This window comes from Daphnia magna, linkage group LG9 (assembly GCF_020631705.1).
Source record: "Daphnia magna isolate NIES linkage group LG9, ASM2063170v1.1, whole genome shotgun sequence".
NCBI classification, from domain to species: Eukaryota; Metazoa; Arthropoda; class Branchiopoda; order Diplostraca; family Daphniidae; genus Daphnia; species Daphnia magna.
This window is the reverse complement of record NC_059190.1, coordinates 5607836-5633448: the sequence shown is the minus strand read 5'-3', so window position 1 is coordinate 5633448 and position 25613 is coordinate 5607836. Positions and strand designations below refer to the sequence as shown.

Genomic DNA, 25613 nt, shown 5'->3' with positions numbered 1-25613 from the left:
AAATAAACAGGAGAGTACCAAGAAGAAATTAGATCGCAGTTACCAGAAGAATGAGGTATGCAAACAAAGATCCATCTGCAAAATGACAATGACTCCATTATTATCACATCTATATCAGAGATGCTTTTGAACAAGTTATTGACCAAATTGGTTCTCTTAATTTAATCCCACTTTCATGTGATGAACATCCTAGTTCTAGTTCTACCATTTCTAATAATGAAATACGTCCAAATTCATTTAATTTCGAGTTAAAACGATTCAGAGATCTCCCCAGGTAGCACACAGAGCTGTTACAGACTCCTGTAACCGATCTGTTTCACATACTTGTGAAACAGATCCGTATCAGGCTTGTTACATCTCTGTTTTACAGGAAATTTGTCTGGAATTGCTCTGTTTTACAGGATTTGGTAAAAGTTTGTTTCACTGATCTGGAACAGATCTGTAATCTTTCTGTAATACATAATTCTGGTTTTTCACTGTACTACAGACCTGTTACAGATCTGTTTTTTACTTGAGAAAATTGTTTCTGATTTTGCTCTGTTTCCCATGTTTGTCACTTGTCTGTTTTTACTCTGTAAAAATACATTCTGTTTTTCTTCTGTCTAACACGTATGTTACATGCATGTTTTTACTCTGTATTACCGAGTGAAATATATTTCTGTTATGTGTCTGTACTACATGTCTGGTACGGGTCTGTATTTCCCTTGTAAAACATATGACAGAAATCATCTGTTCTCAGTAGGTACCCCCGATATGGTACAGGTCTGTTTTTTCCTTGTAAAACATATGACATAAATCATCTGTTTTGTGTCTGTATCTCAGGTATGTTACAGGCCTGTGTTTTCTATGTAAAACATACTTCAGTGAATATCTGTTATGGGTTTGTGGCCCAGGTATGTTACGGGTTTGTATTTCCCTTGTAACACCTATGTCAGTAATAATCTGATCTGTGTCTGTATCCCCGGTATGGTACATTTCTGGATTCCCAATAGCAAACAGACTTAAATGTTTTCTCATATATTACAGTGTAATACCATGCAGCCAGATGACATCTTATATAAGTCAGTGTTAGGCTAATGGTTAAGAGTTAAGCTCAGCACTCGAAAGGTTGAAGGTTCAAATCTTGGTCAAGGCAAAATGGAAACATTGTTAAAGGTCGAAGGAATATTTATAATTTGTTGAAAAGCTTCCGGTTTCCGGATATGGAAGTAGAAGATCGGTGGTAACTGTTAAAGATCGTGATAAGACCGTGATGACTGTTGAGAGGACAAGGGAAGAAAATAGAGATGACCCAGAGCTTCAAAATGAGTATATGCACACATTTTTAAAATGTTCCTCAACTTCTTTGTTGATGACTAACTGTTAAAAAATGACAACGTGATCAAAGTTAAATAAATGTATTCAAGTTAAAGAGATCACACTTGAAAACATAGATTTTGTCAGACTATGTTATGCTATATTTCATAGCATAACTACATTCATCATTCAAAATCACGTCAATAAATAAAAACCTTTGTGTTGGTCAGACTCGTCGGGCAAAACATGCCAATGTCAAATAAATAAAAATGAATTCACTACGTACACATGGGGTTGAGGGATGTCAAATGAATTAAAATAAATTCAATTTACGTGGTATGGAGTATGGGGATGACTAACCACCGTTCAATCATCCCATCGTGGAAAGGAAGAGTAATACATTTAGTAGATTTTTCTACAAAGTCAATAGGAATGAGTTTTCGTTGGGGTTTTAAGTCACCACTACGTTTTAAGACTCGCGTTTAGCTCTACCTTTATTTGCAATGAATTATTAAAAATATCTGTTAGGGAAAACTTTCCGAAATCCGAGTTGGATGAGGAATTTTTTAAAAACATATTTCCAATTGGCTGAATGGAAGTAAGGATACGAGGAAAAAAAATTTAAGTGCTAAACGGAATTGAAAATTTAAAATTTCGTGTTATTAATTTAACTTAATACTTTTTCAAATACAATATTTCTGCATCTCCAATAAAGAATTTTTTTGTTTATTTCTTGTTGCTCAAGCTGTTTTATAAACGCTTTTCATGCCGTTTATAAAACGAAATAAAATTTTATACACACATAGAAATCGTGTTTATGTGGCAACGTTTTTGAAGATGAGTTTAGTCTATACCAGCGCCACCGCACCCACGCTGAGGCAGCTACGCTACCATTAGTCGCGTTTTGGCGAAGTTGCGAGAAGGAACTGCTGCCGGTCGTTTTTTTATTAGCTTTTGGTGACATTTTGTGTGAGTCGAAAAAGAAATTTGTGTGTGTGTGTGTGTTTATGGAAGGCGTTCCAGCTGAAATATTTTGGGAATTATGGTGAATATTTTGCGTGTGTGTTGATGGAAAGCGATTCCGGCGGATTGGGTGGCGAAACTGTGTGTGTGTTTGTTTATGGAAAGGGAAAAATCTATTAGCCCCCACTAGGGGGACTCTTTCTTGCGCCTACCAGCAGCCGCCAGCCGGCCGTGTTGTTGACAAGTGATAGTTCGTCGTCATGTCTTTTCATTGGAATTTTCATGTCTTCTCAGCACACTTGTAAGTTTTGGCATGTTAAAGTATTTTGTGTAATTGTTACATCATGATGAAAACATGTGCTACATGTGTGTTGATGGAAAGCGATCTGTAGGTTATATAATAGTTTTCATTATTCTTGGTTTATTTCTCATTTTGATTTTGCTTTAGATTTGCATTTAGACTGACTGAGAGCTATCAGTTTTTCCTTTCGAGAAAAATAAAAGGCCAACACCATGGTTAAAAAAGGGTTTTTGTTAACCATGCTCAAAGTTGCCACTACTCGTGTATCATCCAAGCTATCATGTGTGTTGATGGAAAGCGATCTGTAGGTTATTGCAATAGTTTTCATTATTCTTGGTTTATTTCTAATTTTGATTTTGCTTTAGATTTGCATTTAGACTGACTGAGAGCTATCAGTTTGTCCTTTCGAGAAAAATAAAAGGCCAACACCATGGTTAAAAAAGGGTTTTTGTTAACCATGCTCAAAGTTGCCACTACTCGTGTATCATCCAAGCTATCATGTGTGTTGATGGAAAGCGATCTGTAGGTTATTGCAATAGTTTTCATTATTCTTGGTTTATTTCTAATTTTGATTTTGCTTTAGATTTGCAATTAGGCTGACTGAAAGCTATCAGATTGTCCTTTCGAGAAAAATAAAAGGCCAACACCATGGTCAAAAAAGGGTTTTTGTTGACCCCTTGGTTGCTACACATTCAATCCTCATATCCTTGGAATGGACCCACTCTTATTTAGAGGTATTGCTTTCTGTCGTTACACTTCCATGATATTTAAAAAATCTAAAGTCACTTCCATTCTCGTTTCAGGTTAATCCCTCGCCCCTACTCAATAGACGGAATTAATTGGCCGTGCATCACCAACTTATATCGGATGGGCGCTCCGTATTGAAAACTATTGCTAAATTTCATAAAGCTTTACATAATTTTGCTTGGACAATCATGTGTAAGTGGTGTATAAAATGAAATGCGTGTTGAATACAAATTTTAAATCGCGTGAGTTGTATACTTGTATTATTGAAACGACGGATCTGTAAACAGTTGGTAGTACAAAGACTGTGGTACGCGTTATGTAACAAACCTGTTATACAGATTTTGTAAGTCAGGTCTGTAACAAACCTGTTATACAGATTTTGTAAGTCAGGTCTGTCACAGACCTGTGTGACAGTCTGTAAAAGTGGGACACTACAAACAATTTACAGACTCTCAAAAACAGATCTGTAACAGACCTGAAACAGAGTCTGTGTGCTACCTGGGTCGATTTAGCTAAAACTAAAGTCGCTGTACATACAGGTAATAAAATGGCAAAGACCGCGTAATAAAACCGTTAAAACACAAAGTGTTCCAATTGTTATTACTTGTCTATTCATTATAACACATATTTCAATTCGTAAAATACAATAACTATATTACTGTGATTGCTTCTATGCGTGAGCAGCAAACTTTGAAACATAAATCGCAAAACATTTAGTGCAATTTACAATGCCTTATTGAGTTTCCCGTCAGCAGCAGCTATTTCAAGTTTGTAGGTAGTAGTTCACAACACACCAACAAGAGGCAGCAGCGTAGTCGTAGCAATCTCTGTGCCTTGGGCATATGGACACCGTCTTATGGAGCTGACTGACCTACCCCTTAATGGCTCTGGTACTAAAAAACTTCTGAAACCTGCTTGCTCTTTGTGCATCCGACCTTTTGTCTCGAGAAACCAGTTGATACGATTTGCGACTAGTCATTCCATTGCTTTGCAGAGGCAAGCAATGGAATTGCCGATACGATGTAGGGTATTCTGCCAGTTTTCCTGGTTTTAGGAGAGGCGCTGCAAAATTGGGTAGAAATACATCGGTTTTTTCTTTCGGGGAGCTTATAATCCCGCCATTCGTGTTGATCGCTGTGCCGTCTGTGGAAATATTAGTGCCTTTGCCTGCCATACATTTAACAAACGACCAAAATCTCGGTTGGTCTTGGGGACCGAGGTTGGAGAGGAATGTCTCTCAGGTTTTCTTTTTTGCTGAAATGATATATTTCTTCTTAATGCGCTTTTCGGGTGTTTTTTAACTGGTCGGTTGCATTCTTTGTCCCACCACGGGCGGCTTTGTTCCCCGTGTTTCTCGGTTATCGGTTTAGTTTTCTTGAAGTGTAGGTTGTTTGATTTATTCATCACCATGGTGAACCGTATCATTGCCTCTGCCGCGTCCATAACCGCTTCGAAATGTTCCACTTTCAGTGTTTCATGTATGGATTCATTCCACTCTGCCCACTTCTTATCGTTAATGATCCAGCGTTCTGGTTGGCCTGTTTTGCGTGCCGGCGTGCTGTTTTAAATGATAGTAAGGGGTACGTGGTAACTTCCCATTTAAGGCCCATCTTTTATAGAGGCGGCTATGGCTATATCCGGGGATGTGATTGTGAGATCAATGGTAGACATCTTTCCGGTTGATGGGTCAATTCTAGTCCCCAGATTAGACGGTGCTATGAGGAACAAGGTTTGATTGTTAAGTAGGGCCTCGTACAAGGATCTGCCTGTTTTGTTTGTGTGTGACCCACTTTCCCACATAGGGTGGTGGCCGTTGAAATCACCCGCTATCACCTTCGGGTTGGGTCTGTGTGTTCTTCGATATCTGCCACTTCGCAGTCCCTTTTTGGGACGTATGCAGAGATAAAGTCAGTTAGAGAGTTGGTGGGGGACATGATGCTGACACCAATGGCTTCCATTGTGTCTGAGGGTATAAGATGTATTGGAGAAAAACTTAGATGCTTGTGTATCAGGATCTTCACTCCTCCCCCCGTCTGTTGGGGCAGTCCTTCTTGAGGATGTGGTTCACCCGGAACTTAATATTCAATTATGGCTTGCAGTGCGTTTCACTTAGGAGTGCAATATCAGGTTTTACTAAGGATAAATAGTGTCGGAATTCTTCTAGTTTGGCTTTTGCTAGGCCTCTGGCATTCCACTGAATGCACGTAATCTTATGTGGGTTGGTTGTTTTACTTCGTCTAAGGGTCATTGGCAGGGTTCATGAGGTCCATTGAGTCGTCATTCCATGTTGTCCCGGTCGTGAAAGGTGGACTGAGTGGCTGCTCGATTGTCCATTGTTAGTTTGTCGTAGTCGTATTTAGGGGATGAGCTGTTGAGTTTAAATTGAGGCGTTGGTGAGGGGGGAAATAGCTAGTTGTAGTCCCTGCGGTTCCTACCAACTTATAGAGCATTTCTTCTACCCTATCGAATCTGGTTTCTGTTGGTTTGGCTGTATCGATCTGTAGCTTTTCGAGTATTTTATCAAAGTTGTTGACTTTTATGTTGGTAACAGCTAGATCAGCCGTTATAGTTTTGATTTGTTTTGTGGGCCTTGGGAATGGATGCTTCTTTTAACTCTTTCACTTATTTTTGCAGTAGAATAACCTGGGTCTTAAGTTCTACCATCTCTTGGGATTAGAACTGTGTCTGGATCTGGGGTGCGGAACCGCTTGAGGCCCTTTTTGCGGCCGAGCTGTAAAGAGAGGACTGCCTATCGCGGGCTTATTTAATCGTTATGCCTTCAGGGAACGCCATTTTAATAATTTTTTTCATCTCCAGATACGCAGGCAGGTGAAGCTGGTTGATTCATGGGACTTGCATCCACAGTTTATGCAATGAGTAACGCATTCTATCTCGGGTGGATGGATTTTCCCGCATTTAGTACAGCTGTGCTCTTTGTTGCTGCATCGTGTAGCGGTGTGGCCTAGACGGAGGATTATTCGACACCTGTACGCGGTTGGGATAGATACCTGCACTGTGAAGCTCATGGAGGCAATTTTTACCCTTTCCGGGATGGAGGTCGCGAAGGTAAGAATTTATGTTTCGGACACTGTGCCTATGCTTCCTCTTATATGGAGGCGTCTAACCTGCGTAACTTCTTGACCAGCTATGGCTTTTAAAATATCCTCCTCCTTGTCGCTGATTGGGACGCCGAAGATAACGACATTCTTTATAACCGTCGAGCTATTAGGGAAAGAGCTCTTGATCGTTCTGCCCCCCAAGTCTTTCATACCTTGTAGGGCCGTTTGTTGTGCGGGGTTGGTTGGGGAGATCGAGAGGTCTCCTCCAGTTAGGACTACACTATCCCGTGGTTCTCCGTAAGTGCTAAGAATGGCCATCTGCATTGCTTCCCATTCTGTGATCACCATTTGTTTAAAGTTGGGACCATGGTCATTTAGTTTTAGTATAACCGGAGTTAAGTTGATTTCAGGGTTTCGTAGTCTTTTCGTGGGGGGGGGGGGCGAGTCGAGTTTGTCCATTGTTCCTAGGGTTGTTTGCGCGGCACTAGTTACACAATAAGGTATTCCTTTTTGGTATGTCGTGAGTTTGGTGAACGATATTCCATTGGAGATGAGCGAGATAACTGAGGAAAGTTTAGGACTTCGCACTGTCACACTGTATACTACCCAAACAGCACACTGACGTCTTTTAAAGGACAGTTATTCATCCTAACGGCACTACTAGGATTTTTTTATTCTGTCCTAAAATCCTACAATGACGACTTAAAGACGATTTTAGCAGGTGTTGACGACCGGCAAAAACTGCTCTAATACACGTATTTTTATGGTCACAAAAGCTCTCATTTTGGTGTTCACTGGGACGACTTTTTGCTCTAGAAAAAAAAATGCAAAATGTAGTTTTCTACCATCCCAACAATTCAAAACTGAGAATAATAAAAATTTAATGAAAAAAAAATGGGGATTTATTCAGGATTTTTTTTACAATTGCCGTTTTTTAAAAATTCCGAGATATTTTATGTTTCGGGATTTTTTCTGATATTGGAAAAACTTATGGGATTTAACAACCTCGGTCCGTGGACACACTGCTAGTGATTATAGCGAAGCCATAGCCTATTAGTAAATATATTTAATATATTTCAATAATAATTAATAATTTAATAATATATGACACTCAATATAGCGCCATTTATTTGCCTTTATCCTATCAATCACGCTACAGTCGTTGTCGTTGTACACCCTTTTTAGGTGTTTGTTTGGGAAATGTTTAATGCTGCTGTTAAAATTCGAAAAAAACGTGGAGAATGTGGGGAGAACTTTTGATAGGTCCATCTATATTGTTGATTTTAGCATGTTCACTGGAGAAGGTTAGGAAATGTCTATAGTAGCCTACGGCAATTCCACTTTCTACGAATGTACGTCGGCCAGCAAAGCTTCGCAATAGAGCAAAGCTTGTCCGTCCAACTCAGCGTCACTGGCCGGTTCGACCTCCATGGCAGGCTCCACATAACCAGCAGGGTTTGCCTCACCAGCCGGCCCAACCTCAACGTTATCCTCTTTTCGACGACGTTCCCTATGAACAATAAAATGATTGTAGTTTTTTTTAAAATGATAAACAACAAATGAAATAAATTTACCTTAAATAACTGTAAATTAAATTTCTACGGTTCCCACAATTGGCCGAGTCAGTCCATTCTGGCACTTCGTACCCTACATAATGCAGTAGATACTGTACCGACTGGCGTCAATTTGGGTACCTAAAAACTCTAAAATAATTTAAAACACATTAATAAAGACCAAATTCGTAATGTAACTAAAAGTAATTTTAAAAAATCTACCTCCTTCCTAAAACAGAATCCCCTTCAAAATCTTCGTAATCTTCAACACTTTTAGAGACGTATAAACTTTGGCTGCCAGCGCCACCGAAATCACCAATAATAAACTGCGCATGAGAGTTCATCAGTGGAGACTCTCTATGGTATTAGAAAAAGTCAAGATCAGATATTATGTTACGATATTCCAAATGACACTTAGTTTTACAAATATTACCGTCAATTTCTGATAAATTCAATTAGTTTATTCATTGAATTTCGCTTGTCGTATCCCCTTCTAGATAAGCGATAAATTGGGACAATTATATTGACTAGAGATGACGTCAATAGTGGCATTCAAAATTCTGGTTTCCTCCGAACACACTTAATAATGAACGTTTGAAAAGACTTTTCGCGACAAGATTGACATTTCTGCACAATTTTGCCTGATGTCTTTTCCACAATTTTCGTTAAAAAGCCTACAAGTATTGCAATCTGATTAGATTACAAATACATCACACAAAAATTCATGTCCTACATTGCTCAGAGTATTATCCCAAATACTATAAGCCTGCTGGATAGTCAAAGAATGACATCCTTGAAAATAATTGGTGGTTGTCAAATGTGGCTTTTCTTACATGGGTCAATCCAGCCAAACTCAAGGAATCGTTGGCGTTACCATCTCCCAAAATTAAACGACATTTTAACAGTAAACTCTCATGACGATGAAACACTGTTTGCTAAAATTTCGTTTAATTTAGTCCATTAGTTTAATAGATACGGCAAAAAAAAAATCGAATTTTTTCATTTTGTTCTAACCATTTTATCCGAGCTACTAGTAATTTTCTTTTTTTGGACCATTTTTTGTAGTGATGGGAAATTTAAAATATGCATATCTTGTGTAGTTTTGCCCTCTATCGGGTGGTATAATATTTTTTTCAAATTAAAATTTTTAGTTGGAAAAATATTTAGTTTAAATTTCATTAGCCCCCCCCCTTACTTAAAAATCTGCAACTTCTTAGGCTGTTACATTTTTAAGTTTTTCTTTGCAGAGTTATATAAAGGAAAGAACTATTTACAATATATATAAAAACTGTAAGTGTGTTTTTTTGTTTTATGCCTTAATTAATTCATTAAAATTCATGTAGTTTTGTTCAATACTTGCGTTTTTGAGGGGTGGAGCTAAACTCTTTCTCATTTTCCACTATACCCAATATGCCCCTAGGTATAATGGCAAATGGGAAAGGGTTCAGCTCCGCCCCTTAAGGTCAAGTCAAAAAGCCAAAAATGATAACAAGTTTTATGCGGTTGGGATTTAGGACATTTAATTTGTTCACTAAAAGGATCTCCTCAAGTTCCATACCTTTCCTGTCAGTACAGACGATGATTCACAGACTGCTTTTTGTGTTCGAGTCAACCCAGATCACGGTTCAGGGAGTAAGTAAACAGTGAAAAACCGAAAGAAAAACGGAAGATGAATCATGAAAAAAATCAATGAAAAAATATGAAGATCGGACGCACATTGAAGTGAAATGGAATGTCTTTCCATGAGAATGAAGGTCTACGGCCACAATGTGGTTAAGTGAAACACGGAAAACGGCAGGGCAAGAGACTAGAAGTGAGAGACGGACCAAAATAGCGGTGTCGTACGAATATTCTTGATCAAAAAAGTGAAATGCCACATAACCGGGCGGGATGTCAACCACAGTAGAGGAATCAAAGTTGCGAGTGTAAGGTTCCTGGATGAAAATGATGACCAGCTTATTTTCTAAAACAATCTCTGCTAGAGACACAGCTGCAGCCCTGGCATGGCGTAAGTTCACCTGCATGCATTTAAAGTAGTTTGAAGCGAGAGCAGAAGCGGGCGGAGCACTTAAGTTATAGGGACTGCCAATCATTAATAAAGCTCTATTCTGATTCGGTATGTTGAGAAATAAAGACAAAACAAGCAGTCTTAGTTATATTCCTAATATCATGCTCCACTTTAACGATGTAGAACTCTTCTATTTACCTCTTCTCAAGCCGCTTCCTTCTCGATTTAGTTTATTAATTTTTTCAAAACTTCTTTGCGTGTTATGTAAAAGAGTGCCGAGGTTTGGGGAGTCCTGGCGCTAGGGCGAGCGCGCGGCCGTCGTTTTTCTTTGTTTCATATTCTTAGGAAGAGCTAAATAGAAGAGTTCTACACCGTTAAAATTTAAAATTACGCGAGGTCGCGAAGCGACCGAAGTGTAATTACGATTACACGAGTAAGGAAATACGACATCTTTAACGGTGTAGAGCTTGTTTATTTCAGCTCCTCCCAAAGCAGCGCTGGAAGTGAAACTTATACAGAAGTGTCCAATACAAGAACCCTCTTCCCTTCAGAACATATTTAAGCTTGACGAAAAACAGAGCGAACGAAATTCCAGGGAAGGGAAATAACAGTGGAAAACATGAACATAAACATGACAGATACAGGAGTAATTTTTAGTGGATGTAATTATATTATTGTCTTGGTTTAGTCTCCTCTCGAAATGGGACATGAATGACGGACAAGAAGAAATTCAGCGGCTGTAAGGTAATCCGCGCTTGAAGCCTTGTTTACCACGGTTGCTGGAAACGAACGAAACAGAGAATTAGAAGATGGTCAAAAACGGGTTGGTCGGGCGGGAAATTTTGACCGTTAAAGATGTCGTATTTCCTTACTCGTGTAATCGTAATTACACTTCGGTCGCTTCGCGACCTCGCGTAATTGTAAATAACACTGGGAAGTCCATACTCCATCTTTAACGGTGACTTTAAAGCGACGACCGAGAATTGGTTTGCGTCGTCAACACTGCCTCTTTGACAGAAACTGTAGGCAATTCGCGGTTGTAAAATCTGCGGAAGGTGGACTCCGCAGACCAGTTTGCCGTCCGTAAAACGAGATCAACTGGAACACCCATCAACACTGCCTTGGATGAAGCCACCCCACGAGTAGAGTGGGCGGAAAAGCATGCAATGTCAATGCCAGCGTCATTCAGACATGATTTGATCCAGTGGCCGACTGTGGATGAAGACACAGGATGATGTGGCCGCCGCACTGCCAGAAAAAGAGAATCATCCTCCGGCTTACGCCACTTGGTTGTTGCCGCAATGTATGCCTCCAAACATGCGACGGGACAGCAGTAGCCCTTAAAACGCCGAACCAAAAACGATTGTAACGAGCCGGACCGTTGTGTTTTTCGGACCCGACGAAAGGAAAAAGATAAAGCTGTAGTGGAAAAATGAATCGAACTGAAAGATATTGAGCATATCTCAGAAACCCGAGAAATGATAAATAAAGATAAAAGCATGGCTAATTTTTTAGAGAGAATAGAAAGGGCAAGATCTGAATTAGGTCCGAGAGTGGCTAAATGGTTGAGAACGATATCTGGATCCCACAACTAATTATAGCGAGGTGCGGGAGGCTTTAAATTATAGCAGCCTTTAAGCAATCGTAACACAAACGGATGTTCACCAACGTTTTTTTCCCTCAATGGGTGTCATCGACAGAGTTGAGCGGTGAACGTTAATTGTGGAAGTTGCCATACCTGTTTGGAATATATGGGAAAAATATTGTAGAATTGAATTTATAGAAGGTGACATGGGATCGGTATTCCGTTTGTCACACCAATCAAGCCAATTTGTCCAAGCGGACTGGTAGGCAGCAGTCGTGGTTTGACGGTTGCTGGCCATGAGAAGGTCGATAACATTCGATGGAATTCCCTGATTTTTGGAATCCTCCCCGGATAACCGCAATGCGGTCAGCATAAATCTGTCTGACTGGAGGAGGGGATGCGGCTCCAGCTTGTGCGAGTGGATGAGATAGGGGTTCGGCTGGAAAATGCGTGGGATATCTATTGCCATCTGCAGGAGGATGGGAAACCTGGCCTGTGACGGCCACATTGGGCAAATGAGGATCAGATCTGCTTTGTCCCGCTTGATCTTGGATAGGCACCGAGGAATGAGTGAGAATGGCGGGAAAGCGTATTCCTGAAGAAACTTCCAGTTGAGGCTGAATGCGTTCAGAGTCGATGCGTTTGGTTGAGGCAGCCACGAAGCAAATCTGGCGTGTTGCGCATTCCATGCGGAAGCGAAGAGATCGAAATCTATTGGCCAAATATTTGCCAATCGAAGAAATGCTTCCCCGAGGAGCATCCAGTCTGACGAATCTAGAGTCGTTCTTGATTGTTGGTCTGCAATGAAATTTGAATTACCAGGTAAATGGGATGCGAGAATTGAAATCTTTTGGTCCTCACACCACCGCACAATGCGATCCGCGATTTCGGAAAGAGACTGGGAATGAGTTCCCCCCGCATTTATTTACATAAAACGACGGCAGTCGTGTTGTCGAGAAATATGTTAACTGAAATGTCATGTGAACCTGCCGTAAACACCTGAAGTGCGAATAGAGCTCCCAATAGCTCTAATTCATTAATATGCCACGACTGATCCGCAATTGGCCAAGGTCCTCGAGTTTGTGTTTGATCACACACGGCCCCCCAACCGTGGAGCGACGCGTCCGAGAGAATAACCAAATCCGGTTGATCCGGAAAGAATGATTTCCCATTGGCTTCTTTTAAATGAGTTCCCCACCATACGAGATCGGATTTTGCATCTGGAGGAAGGAGGATCAGTTTGTCTAAATTACCGTGGGAATTGGAAAGATAAAATTTCTGAAGTTTCCGAAAGTGACCTTGAGCAAAGGGTACCGACGAAATTGCCAAGAAAAATTTCTCATAATTTTAGCGAGGTTGCCCAAAGTGACTGTATTTGACGTTAGGGTTGCGTTGCAAAGGTCGATGATGAAACCAACTTTTGCCGAAGGCAAAGAAAAAGAGAGATGGTTAGAATCAATCACCACTCCTAAGTAGTCTGAACTTTGCTGCGGAATAGTTACTGATTTTTTGTAGTTAATAATGAAACCGAGGGATGTTAAAAGAGAAACTACTGTGCGATAATCGTCTAATAATGCAGAATAGGATGCGTTTAAAATTAAGATGTCGTCGAGATAGATGACAAGGCGAATGCCCTGTTCTCGTAAAAAGGCGACCACTGTACGCAAAAGCTTAGTAAAAACCCGTTGTGCTGATGATAGACCGAACGGCAGACAGATAAATATCGCAGACAGCGATATTCATAAAGGGAGTTTTTTCAATGAAAACGCACATATTTCCAATCTGGTTGTGAAAGCGGCACCAAAAAATTCGCATCCTGTAGATCAAGTTTGATCATCCAATCGCCACGCTGTAGGAGGTATTTGACGCAATCGAGACCCTCCATCTTAAAATGGCGATATTGCACAAATAAATTTAAATGATTTAAGTTAATAATTGGGCGCCATCCGCCGGACTTTTTAGGGATGACAAATAAATTCGAAATGAAACCATCTGTTTTATCTGATGCAATCCGTGCGATAGCGCTTTTCTGAAGCAGGAGCTTGATTTCTTGGTCGCAAACTGCTTCCATGTCCTGGGACATGATGCAACCTGTTGGTATTTTCTCCTGTAGTGGCAGATCCACCATTTCTATGTGATAACCGTCCATGACAGTCGATAAAATCCATGAATCTGCCGAGAGTCTGGACCATGCGTCACCGAAGAAGGACAAGCGACCCGCAATCGGAGTTGCAGTGGAACTGACAACAGAGAAGTGAGAAACATACCTGGACGTTTGTTGTTGTTTCGACGTAAAGGTGGGGTAACTGCGCCCGCTGCTGCGTAAACCGCTTGAAAAGGGTTGATAGCGGTTGTCTCCACTGCGATACCCGTAACTGCTTTGACCACTTGAGGTACGGTTCTCAGACCGTTTTGGAATAGGGCCGCCACTGCGCCCGGCAAATTTTTTGACCTTTTCGAAGTCGTCAGCGTCTTTGACCATTGCTGTCAAAAATTTGTCTCCAAAAAGGCGTTCGTATTCGTGAGATGAAAACATTCGATCGTCCTCCAGTAAAGGGAGCAGTTCCGGAGCTACATGTCGCATTGCGATTGAACGGCGAAATTTAGAAATTCCAGCAAAGGCAGAGCCTAATAGCTGTAGGGTAGCTTCAACGTCGCTTAAGAAGGAGCCGCCTTCCGGCAATTGGTTCCAAGTGCGTAGTATTGGCCGAAATGAATCCAACACCTGGTACAGGACAGATTCACAAGATTTCTCCTGGAAATCGTTTAAATTTGAACGCCAATCTTTTCCGACCGCCTATTTCCAATAACGAACCATTGTCTTATCTAGTTTGGGGCATTGCAATTGAAAATCACCGTCGAATATTGGTTCGTATCGTTGACGCAGCGACTTGCAATCAGTCTTTGGAATACCCTGTACACTCCATTTTCTTACAAGTCGTGTTTTCGACGCAGACACCGTGAAATTCTCTACAGTGGAATCGACAGTGCGACGCATGGGCGAGCAACTTCGGGATCGAGAACGAGAAGCAGGGGGTGATCTACTTACGCGACCTCCGCGGTCGTCGGCTGGTCGACGACGACCTTGATGACGAGAGTGACGCGATTGCCTCGACGAAGATTCTTCGTTGAATTCGTCATCGTTCTGATAGCTCCCGTAAATATCCAGAATATCGCCTTCTTCAGTCTTGCCGACGCGGGAATCAATGGACGGTGCGTCGCGTGCACGACGTTCCCGAGCACGAGCCGCGGAATCCGCGTGCAAAGCCAAATCACGTAGCCGGGACTCACTAGGGAATGGAGGACTAGACATAATGTCCGAACTGAAGGAGAGCTCAAAAAGTTCTGAAGGGAAGAGGGTTCTTGTATTGGGCACTTCTGTATAAGTGGTGCTTCCAGCGCTGCTTTGGGACGAGCTGAAATAAACAAGTTCTACACCGTTAAAGATGGAGTTTGGACTTCCGAGTGTAATCTCGCATTACATTATTCGCATAATTACAATTGCACTTCGGCCTGTGACCTCGTGCAACTTTCAATTCAATAATATGTATTTTGGCCGACACCAACACGTTTCACTCTATACTCGAGCGTTCTCGATTCCGTTCTGACTGGTTTTTGCATCCGATGAGAAAAAGGGTTCCGGGGGTTTCCAATACAAAGGCAGACATGAAAAGAAGGGGACCAGAAAGGAGGAGGGGGCACTTTTGCCACACAATGTCCAACAGGCACCTTACCACTGCTTTCATTTACACATTGCAAAATGTGTCCCCAGCTTTATGGGCCCCGAAATATTGGCGCACATTTTCACGGTACCGATACAATCTCTATTGCATTGATACTCAGCACATTTACTACAGCGAGGAGAGGAGTTACAAGATGCCTCAGAGGGGCCGTAGCCTAGACAATTAAAACAACGCTGAACCTCTCTGTCCAGAAACCCTTCAACCAGACGGGCTGTTGTATTTAAAAATCAACCACGCCTCCCAACAGGGCATAGTCTCTGGGATCACCATTGTTAAAAAAGATCATCACATGGCCTTTGTTGTACCTCGTTGTTTGAAAATGGGGGTGATGGAGTCGATGTTTCCTTTAAAAGCCTCGTTCCTTAACATCAGCTCGTTTTTTAGACCAGAAAGCTAGCTAACGTCTACGAACAAAGCAACAGCGGGGTACAATTTAGAGGACTGAGAAATAGATGAAAACATACTGTTAACATTGGGGTTTAATTTCGACTCTAAGATGCTTTTGGCAAGTTTGAAATCAGCAGGGTTGTCCAGCCGAACGAAAACCTTGCCCTCTTTCTGCCGCACTGACGACGGCACCGGACCACCAGCATTAGAGTCCAGGAGTTGCTCCATCTTTCCCAGGGAGACACGATCAGCTTGGGTAGAACTTTTTGCAAAGTTGGTTACCAGGACCAGGGCTGGCTGCACTCTAGCAGCCTGGGCGTAGGGCGGTCTAATGGGAGACCCGGAGTAAGAGGAGCCTGTCTAGATGAGGAAGATTGAATTGGCAGATAATGGCGTTGACAAAAGCAAGCTTGGCGTTTATTAGTTCCGAATCAAGTTAAGTGATGCGTTTTTCGTGTTGAAGTTTGACGAAATCGAGAGCAGTGCCAAGTTTTGCACTGATGGCATCCTTGTTAAGCGAGTTAATATGAGAAAGCTCCTTGTCCTCTGTAATGGTGGTGAGATCTTCATATCGGAATTTTCTGCTGGTTCGGAGAGAGCATCCTCCATGCTGTTGTTGGTAGACAACGGTCGTTTAGATTGGGCTCTGACATTCGGGGTGGAGAAAATGTCATGGTCACCCATGTCTGAGCATGCTTCTTGAATCAGACAACTGCCAATTTGTGCGGACAGTTTACTGTTATCTTTCTGAAAATCGTGATAGCAGGGTTTGCTACAGAATTTAGCGAATTTCTTGCCGTTAAACGGGGCTAGACATGAGAGAAAAGTTTGTTTGCCCTGAGTTGCCAAAATTGGCACAGAGATGTCACTACCAGCGCTTTGGCTCATTCTTACGACTGGGACAACAAGAGCACTTGACAAAGTTATTACATACCACTAGGATGTAATGCCTTGGTGATCTTCGTCACACCAAGGTCATGGATAAGGTGTTCCGTTTTTTTGGATTTTTCGATTTTTTCAACGGCTTCAGATTTTCCCATGTAAAAAAGGTTGAAAAATTGATTGGGCTATATTTAAGATTTTTAAAATAAAGCCGAGGGTTGCCAAAACCTCTAAAACCTGAAAAAAATATAGTTTTCGTCAATTTTTATATTTTTTTTCAAAAACTTTTTTTTCCTCATCGGCTTTTTGTGTTGTGATAGAACTAGTTTGAATAAATATATCCTAAAAATTTCATAAGAATAAAATCAAATCTAGGGGTTCCAAAAAATTCTGTATTACTCCGCGTTAAACAAAAGTAAGATTTCCTTCCATTTGTAATGGAATCTTTAAACATAAATGCAAGTGTTTGACCAGAAAACTTTTTAAATTTTAAATTTGTTGGAGGCTTGATTTTTTTTAATCAATTATTTTCTTACGATGGACCTCAACAACTTGAAAAAAATATTCTTGATGGTCAAGATTTCTCTACTTATCTTGAAAATCACTCACAATTATGATCCCTCGTTCAGCGCTGTCGTTCACAACCTCTAAGACAGATAAAAAGGCTCGAAGGTTTTTATAATCTTTCATTAAAGTCCAATATTCCACAGGAGGCTGCAGCCATTTTTGATCGTGATTCATTTCCAATAGATGAAAGAGTAGCCAGGATTTTGGTCCGACGAAATCTATTAGGCTGCTGCAGTTTTCAGTTCCAATTCTGATTTCAGGGAATGGGGGCTTTCCCGGAGAGAACTCGCTTGCTCTTGGTGTGTTGTAAAGTTTTTGGGCGACAGCAGACCTCCAAAAAGGCGATAGTTTTTCGTCGAACAAACATAACACAACCAGTTCTTCCGTTAGATACCATGAATGGCGACTGCAAGAAAGTATTGCCTCTGATCCAGCATCGTGATCAATCGACTTCAAGTGGTATATTAAACTTAAGTACTTGAAGTCGTTCGATGATGCACTATAAGCCAACCCTGACGTAAGAAATGCTTGACTGTGAAAAACACCAACAAAAAATGACATTTTTTCGACTTCTTGATCTTCGTTTAGTGTCAGATCGAAACGCTTCGACATAAGAAACATCTTCAAGTAATATATTGCTTTCGATATGAATCGAGCATGATGATTGGCTCCTGGTTTTCTCAACTTAAAGGTTCGACCCGGTAAACTACCGCTAAGGTAAATGACAGTCAGCTCGACCAATTCTAAGTAATCTTCTCTTGGAAAAAAGTTTCACAACAAACAATCAGACGCCCATATCAGAACGTTTTTAGCGTGTTCAATTAAACGCTCATCCATGTCCCCTTCTGACCAGTCAAATAGACGGAGTCCTTCGGTTGATTAATCTAAAGTATCCAAATCAGCTTGAAATCTGACGAATAAGGTTTCCTTTGGCCCAGTTGTCTTCCCTTTAATGAGTTCGGCCACATGTTTGATATGTAGCTCATAAATTTGTTGTCGGCAAGCTAACCATAGAATAGAGCGTTGTAACGATTCCTCGAATAATGCAGCACATCCGTGAACTCGTCCAGTGTTGCTAGCCGTCGTGTCGAACACCAGCGCAATCACATCATCTTTTATCTCCCATTCTTCAAGTAAATTCATCACAGCGTTGTGTTGTGATAATCCTGTCGAGTCATGCATAGCCGGTATCCCAAATAATTTAGGTGTAGGTAAAAAATATCCGCCACTCACTAAAACAGCTAGTTGCTCCTCACCTCTACCGGTAAAACTTTTCAATAATTTGGAATCACCAATGAACGATAGCAAACGGAGGTTTGCCCCAGTTTTGCTTGATATTGTTTGCTGTAGTGACTCGTTGTTCGTTCCGTTGGTTCCAAGTAGAAGTAGTTGATTGAGTAAAATCATTTAGACTTGGTCCGCCAACCTTTACAATCGTGGCCGTCACAACCAGCTGTGAGCGAATGCTCAATTGAGTCCGTCTCCAGTCAGCATTAACAAATTCTTAGTTGGTATTTGCACCATCACCCGGCTTGGTTTCGGTGGTTGAGGATGTTGGGGTAAAGCGAATTCAGAATCTTGTTTTTCGTAATTACAATCTTCATTTTCTTCTAATTGATCGAGTTGATCATCTTCATATTGTTCATTGTCTGCGTCTGGAATACCATTCTTTTTCTTTGATCTCTAAGCAGTTGAATCAGATCTTTCACAAACTCGTTTCAATCGATGAAGAGACTTACGGTCAGTTCCATTCATCAGTCCAATTGGTGGAAATTTACGCTGACCAAGAAAAAATTTACAGTTTTCTTCCCAAAATTCATTGCGAGAAGCTCGAAGTCGTTCCATCACATCTGAAGGGGAGACATCACATAGTTCATTAAGAACCGCTTCGAAATTATTGATGATCTTCAAATTGCTCTCGTTGTTACGAGTTCCTGTGTTAATCTTCTTGCTTTTGCACCAGTGTTTTTGTAGCTCGATGATGTTTTTTTCTGGTTTTGTTGGAATCGCTGCCCTTTCCCAAATAGAACAAATTTCTTTCATTAGTGATCAACACAAGTCTCTGGTTGACAGACTGTGGTTATCTGGTTGTTTGCGGACAAAAATGAATCGCTCGATGACCATATAATTTAGAGGCAGTCTTACACCCAGAGAGAGACAATGTTCACTTCCGTAACCCAGCAACTAATCAATTTGTCTAGCACGTGTACTTCTAACAGATCTATTACTTTTGTCCTGCCTGACAATCGGTCTATTCGTACACTCTGTTCGGTCTTTTCCATTCCTTAACGCAATACTAATAAAATAACCAATAAGCAATGTAAACTTTCGTAGGGAATAATTATCTTATGACACTACGTCCACCCCTTTTTTTAACTTTACGGGTCAGGCGTAAAAGATAAGAAAATAAAAAAAACCCAGCATACTCATCGATGAGTTTGCTATTATTTGATGTGTGGCGCATGTATGAGCGTGTTATATCCTGAACGGTATATGTGCGTTCAGGTGTACAAAATTTCCCCCTTTTCCCAGTGTCGCGCCGCCATTACTTTTGTTAGTGTAAAATGTAAAATGTCCCTTTTTTTCGTGAATATCTTTGAGACAAAAAGTCGCACGAACTTGTAATTTTTTCCCCCGTTACAAGAATAAGCTCAATTTTATTCTTGTATAATCAAATTATTTTTTACCCTACTTTTATTCCCTAAATTTTTTTGTTTTCTACGACCCATTTTTTTTTTCCTTTCCATAGAAAACGCATTATAGTAAAACGACTAGGGGAGACTGGAGTAAGCCGGGACGGTTTTCGTTTTCCCCCTATATCTCCCAAACTAATCATTAAATTAATTTATTATTTTGTTTTTATGTATTCCATACGGTAATGTACCCCCCATATTTTTTATATAATTTAATAATTAACTATTTTCCCATATAAGACCTTTAAAGTTTTCTTAGATTTGTGGGAGGAGCCTATTTTGAGGGGTAAGTGAGGACACTAGGGTGGGTGGTGAGGGACGTCCTCCGTTTTCGCCTTAAAATTCATTTAAAAAATTTGTAAAAAGTGAAATAGCGTCCCACTGCATAGACTCTATAAATTAATAAATGTTTCAATTTGATTATTGTGTTAATAAAAATTTTTTCTTATATGATAAAAAACCCTTATTACAAGATAGGTGGGGGTTAGGCTTATTGTAATCGATTAATATGCTGAATAATCGATTGCTTGTGATCATTGTAAGGAACAGTAATGGTGTCATAAGCTCGGTGATGATTGATGGGCTTGAAGGCCAAACCCGCCCACTAATGTCCCATTTTAGTCAAAAACAGCTGTCCCGATTTCCCGATAAAAACTTTTTTTTAAAAACGTTAATATTATCTACAGTAATTGATCGAAAATTATAATTTTTGTTTTTAATAATAAAGAAATGATTAAGCTTCATTTCCATATTAAATTTACATGCCATTTGCGATTATTTTTTTCTAGAAACATTAAATGGCGGAGACAAAATTAACTAAAAAAAAACAGTTTTTTTAGTTTTGTTAATAACTGATCAGTGTTCTGTCGAATAAGGTTTTTCGTGATTCGAACGTAGCTCGAATAACGAATAACTGTCATTTATTCGACGAATAACGAATACGAATAAAAATAAGGGTTTTATTCGAATTTTCGAATAGAATAACGAATAACGAATACGAATAAAATTTCGAATAAAATTTCGAATAACAAATAAAAAAATTGTTGAACGTTTAGACGTTACACGTTTACCTTTAAGTTAATAGACAGCAATAAATTGCATGGCAAATGTTGATTTTTATTAAACATAGCACGACGACGTAATGTCATACACAATCATTTTATCAAACATTTGCTGACTTTGACTTGGTTAAATAAACAGTAACATGAAATGATGAAACATTGAAAACGTTTTTCGTTTTTGAAACAAATACTCTTGATGAGTAGATGTGGGCTGACGAGAGAATTTGAACTAAAATCACATTTAGTCAATGACAAGTTAAAAGTTATCAGTTTTGATTGAATGACAAGAGTTTTCGTTCGACAGTTTTAAAGAACGAGCAAAACAATTTGCTCTGACTCGTTTTGACTTGGTTACGTGACATAAAATCCATAAGCATATAGTAATCCTATATGATTTTGGATTTACATTCTTAAGTATACTACAATAGTATACTTAAGAATAAACATTAAAACTTAAGAATGTGGAAATAATGAGGATTGAGGAATGAAATAATCGAATGATTACTCGATAAGGCTGAGATCAACCAGGCCGGTTTAAAGACTTTTGTGCACTTTCAAAATCAGAAGAGTTTCAAAAAGCTCATCTGACAAGCGATTTCTTCGAATAGTTAAGACCAAAGGTCCAGCGCTGAACAAACGTTCAATTAGTGCGCTTGACGGAAGCGCGGTATTAAACCGGAGGAAAAGGTCCTTGATGCGGGGATATTTATTTAGAGAAATTAAGTCTCTATCATTATCAATTAGAAAAAGGTCGAGCTCATTCATAACTGATGTTGCTCTAGAAGGGATATCTAAGGGGTCTTCCAGTTGCTCATTATGGAACGTTTCTCCTAAAACATCCAGTTTTTCAAGTTCAGCTTCTATCAATTTCCTTACTTTACTAGTAAGTTCTTCATTTTCTTTGGCGATCCAGTTGAATTTGAACCTTGGGTGAACTGTTGTTGCTATCATCAAGGAATCCCTTTCCAAAAGTGACTTGAATCTAAAAATAATTAGGGATTGTTATAGAAATTTCTTAAGTTAAATTCTTAATTGTTTAAAGAACTACCTTCTTTCAATATGGCTCATAAGCCCACGGGAAATTGCCTAAAAGATATATAGAACACATTAAAATGAGTTGATGAAGAAATAAATGAATCTTAAAATGCTTCTAGCAGCAAATACGTAACTAGTAATTACCGAGAGATTCATAGATGAGTTCAGATTCTTGAATGCTCCTGTTACTTAAGTTCCATAGCTTCTGGAGTTTACCAAAGGCTTGCTCATGAGGCTTTTTAAATATCCCAGAGCGGCAGTTATCGATAACTGTTTTGAAGTCAGCTGTAGCTACTAAATATAAACTATGCGTAACACAGGGAATGTCTTCACACAATGTGCTTCGGTTGTAGTTGAATTGCATCCCGGTCTCATCGATTTCTTGCGAAATTGCAGTTTTCAAGATATTGCCCACTGAGACTTCTAGTTCATCGAAGATAAGTTCACTCTCAAGACTATCTCCAATATCAAATTCCAAGTAAATAAAATCTTGCAGATTCATGTCTTCGAAGTCATCGAGTCCAAGATCATCTAAAAACCACCAGGAACAAAGAATTATTAGTTGGAATTGTTTATACAATTCATTGGAATTATGACCTACCACCAGATTCAACATCAACAGTTGGTGTGTTTTTCGCCTTTTTGGCTTTCCTTTTTTCTTCTCGGATAGATTTAGCCTTTTCCAGTTTACGTAATCGGATGTCATTCAACCTTTCCTTGTAATCGTCCTGCATGGACTGGACTGCTTTCTTTATGTTTGCCCCATTGTCTGTGACGATGCAACATACTTTTCCTTTTATATCGAATCTTTTTATTTCATTTTCAATGAAATTTGAGATAACGTCGAACGTGTGGCTACCTATAACATTAAACTATAAGACGTTTCTGTTGGAAAATACAATAAAATTTAGCTTCATACCGGTCATTCTCTTGCAGCATAGAGCTTCTGATTTTCTTGTCAAATTGTTTTCTTCAAGCCAGTGAGCAGTGATGCCAATCCATGCTCGATGTGATGTTGACCACATATCTGCGGTTAAACACACATATTTTGCAGCTGCAAGGGCACTAGTAACTTCCTTTTCGAATTTTCGTTTCTCTTCGTCGATAAGTGACCTTAACTTTTTGGCACCCATAACATTAGCTCTTGGGTTAAGACCATTGATAAGGGCAATGAAAGCTGGATCATTGACGGTGTTAAGTGGAAAGGCTTTCGTTATTATGAGGTTCACAATAACAGCATCAATTTTGCTCTGTTCCAATTTAGATTTTAGAGTTTGCAACCACCAAGCAGATACTTAATCCTTACTCAGCCAAATAAATTTTTTCGGTGCCGATTTCAATTTGCAATTTCAATTTGGAATGTCTACACGCAGGCTAACTAGTAACTACAAGTCTACAACTATGAGCTCATCAAAAACAGCAGACTAAAAGTTCTCGGCGAAAGAAAAATCTATACTAAACAGCAAACTTTAAAAAAATTTTTTTTTTTTAATATCCGAAATTGTATTCGAAATCATGAAATCGTGAGGTACAACAAATACGAATAACGAATACGAATAAAGAAAATTTTATTCGACGAATAACGAATAACGAATACGATTATTTCCTTATTCGTTATTCGAAATTTTATTCGAAAGTTTTATTCGGCAGAACACTGTAACTGATACAGTTATTGACCAAACTCAACCAAATTTCATGCCAAACTAGATTGTATGTATCTAAATAACATACTAAAAAAAATTTTAATTTTATGAAAATCTACTATTTTTCCCCCTACTGTCCCTCTTGACCCGGTGTCCTGGCATACTCCAGTCTCCCCTATAGCTGTATTTTTCGACCACTGGTGGCGCATGTTGCATGTCCCACCAGGCTACTAATACTCCTGCAGCTAGTTATTTCAGTCTCATAGAGGAAATGTGTGCTGCCTGTCAGTAGCTAATTGTTTACCTTTTCAAAAGGTAAGTTTTGATGGTTTATAAAGGAAGAATACAGTGTTACGTTTTGAAACATTGTTATCCCTGAGGGTATATATGTATATATACTGAAGGACTATAACAATTTTAGGGTGTGGGGTATAGGGGGTAGGGTAGTAGTAGTAGATCTCAGAAGGTTTAATGTCCATTATGTATTTCCATATACGTTTCTTCCCTGAATGACCAATCGTCCTCAAATTTTGTACAAAATTCTGTCAAAATTTGATACGTGGTATAGTGGTTTTTTCATTTGATTCTATTACAGTATAAAAAAATCAATTTGCGTAATTGTTAACTAGCTGGTTGCCGAATCCTAAGCAGTGAATTCGCTTTTGTTTGCGTAAATTTTATTAATTTATTAAATTAATTTATTAAATTTTATTAACAATATTGACTCCATGTAGATTTTGAACTATAAAGTTTGCAATTGCAATATCCAGTATCAGTTTCAATTCCTTTGTAATTGTTCTGTAATCTGTGATTTTAGGTTGATTTTCATGGGTTTTTGTCTGTGTTTGTCATTTAAATGATGTTTTATTGATGATATTAATATTACGCCATTTTTTTTGCAATGCTTGCAGACTGTTATACCTGGAATCGACTCAATTTTCGGGAAATGATTCCAAACCCAACCTGAATAAAAATTTGAGTCTTTTGCTGAAGTTACACTATTAGAAGTTGATGTTGCATGTTCCTCTTGGTCTATCGATTCGTTAATAGTCTTGTACGAAGAAGTTAGATTTCTGTAATTGCTAGTGTGGCGACCCCCACGTTATCTAGCGCTCGCAGTTAAATACTCGCCAGCCACTCAGAGGGCGCGAATGGGTTAGCGTTCTTTTTTCCTGGGATTCACCCCCCACGCACAAGGCATCTCTCCCGAGCCTTTGAGCAGAGCTGACCTCGTTCCAATCGACAAAGAAAAGTTCCTCTCTCGTTATTAGTAAGTTGTGCATTTAGTAGTGAATTTGTCTAGTGTATTTTGTCGACTCTGAATAAAGTGTATACTAGGCAATTTACCTACAGTGATCTTTACTACTTAATTTATCTCGACGTGATCTTTACGAACACTCTAGACATCTCGAAGAGAGCGATACCAATTTTCAATTTAACAATTTCATAAGTTTTAAAATTTCTTTGTAAATAGCAGAGGCTCAATTACCTATCGCGAATGGCACGATTTCCTCGCCAAGTACTGTGTCTCATATTGGAATAAGGGCTCCACCATTCTGGCAAAAAGATGTCAATGCCTGGTTCGTACAGCTAGAAGCTCAATTCGCCCTACCTCATGTCCGGGACCAGAGGACAAAATTACACCACGTCCTCACGGCATTGAATCCTGAATCGGTCAGCCAAATTTCAAACATCGTCCAACAGTCTTCGGACACTCCGTATGATAACATCAAGGACTTGTGAACATCTTTGCCGAGTCGGAGAGTAGGAAGGTCCAAAAACTGTGGACCGAGATGGAACGTGGCGATTGCTGACCTACTGTGCTCCTTAGAGAGATTAAAGCTTTAGCTGGACAATCAGTTGCCGAACCTTTCTTGAAGTCACTTTTTTTGCAGCTTATGCCATCAATTGTTAGAAATATTTTGGCTGCCAGCAATGGCACCCTCGATGTTTTAGCCACTATGGCCGACCGAATTCTGGAGGCTTCAAATTCTCAGCCCTCGTACGGTGTCGCAGCTGTTTCACCTTCTCCACAGTCAGAGGAGATGAACAAAAAATTCGAAGAATTATGTTCAGACTTGATCCGCTGT

The 25613-nt window shown here is 39.7% G+C and overlaps 1 long non-coding RNA gene and 2 pseudogenes across 3 annotated transcripts; 1 reads left to right on the top strand and 2 right to left on the bottom strand.

The window, feature by feature from the left end:
- Positions 1–2163: 2163 nt before the first annotated feature.
- On the top strand, positions 2164–3550 carry LOC123475817. 3 transcript variants are annotated; one of them, XR_006651268.1, is made up of 5 exons: positions 2164–2651; positions 2708–2864; positions 2926–3082; positions 3144–3294; positions 3364–3550. It is a non-coding gene; the product is annotated as an uncharacterized LOC123475817 (long non-coding RNA). The 3 variants fall into 3 exon arrangements; XR_006651267.1 differs by having other exon boundaries at positions 2165–2647; XR_006651266.1 differs by having other exon boundaries at positions 2166–2560.
- Positions 3551–4906: 1356 nt separating this feature from the next.
- On the bottom strand, positions 4907–5555 carry LOC116935365 (annotated as a pseudogene).
- A 5102-nt stretch (positions 5556–10657) lies between these two features.
- On the bottom strand, positions 10658–14825 carry LOC123475889 (annotated as a pseudogene).
- Positions 14826–25613: the final 10788 nt, after the last annotated feature.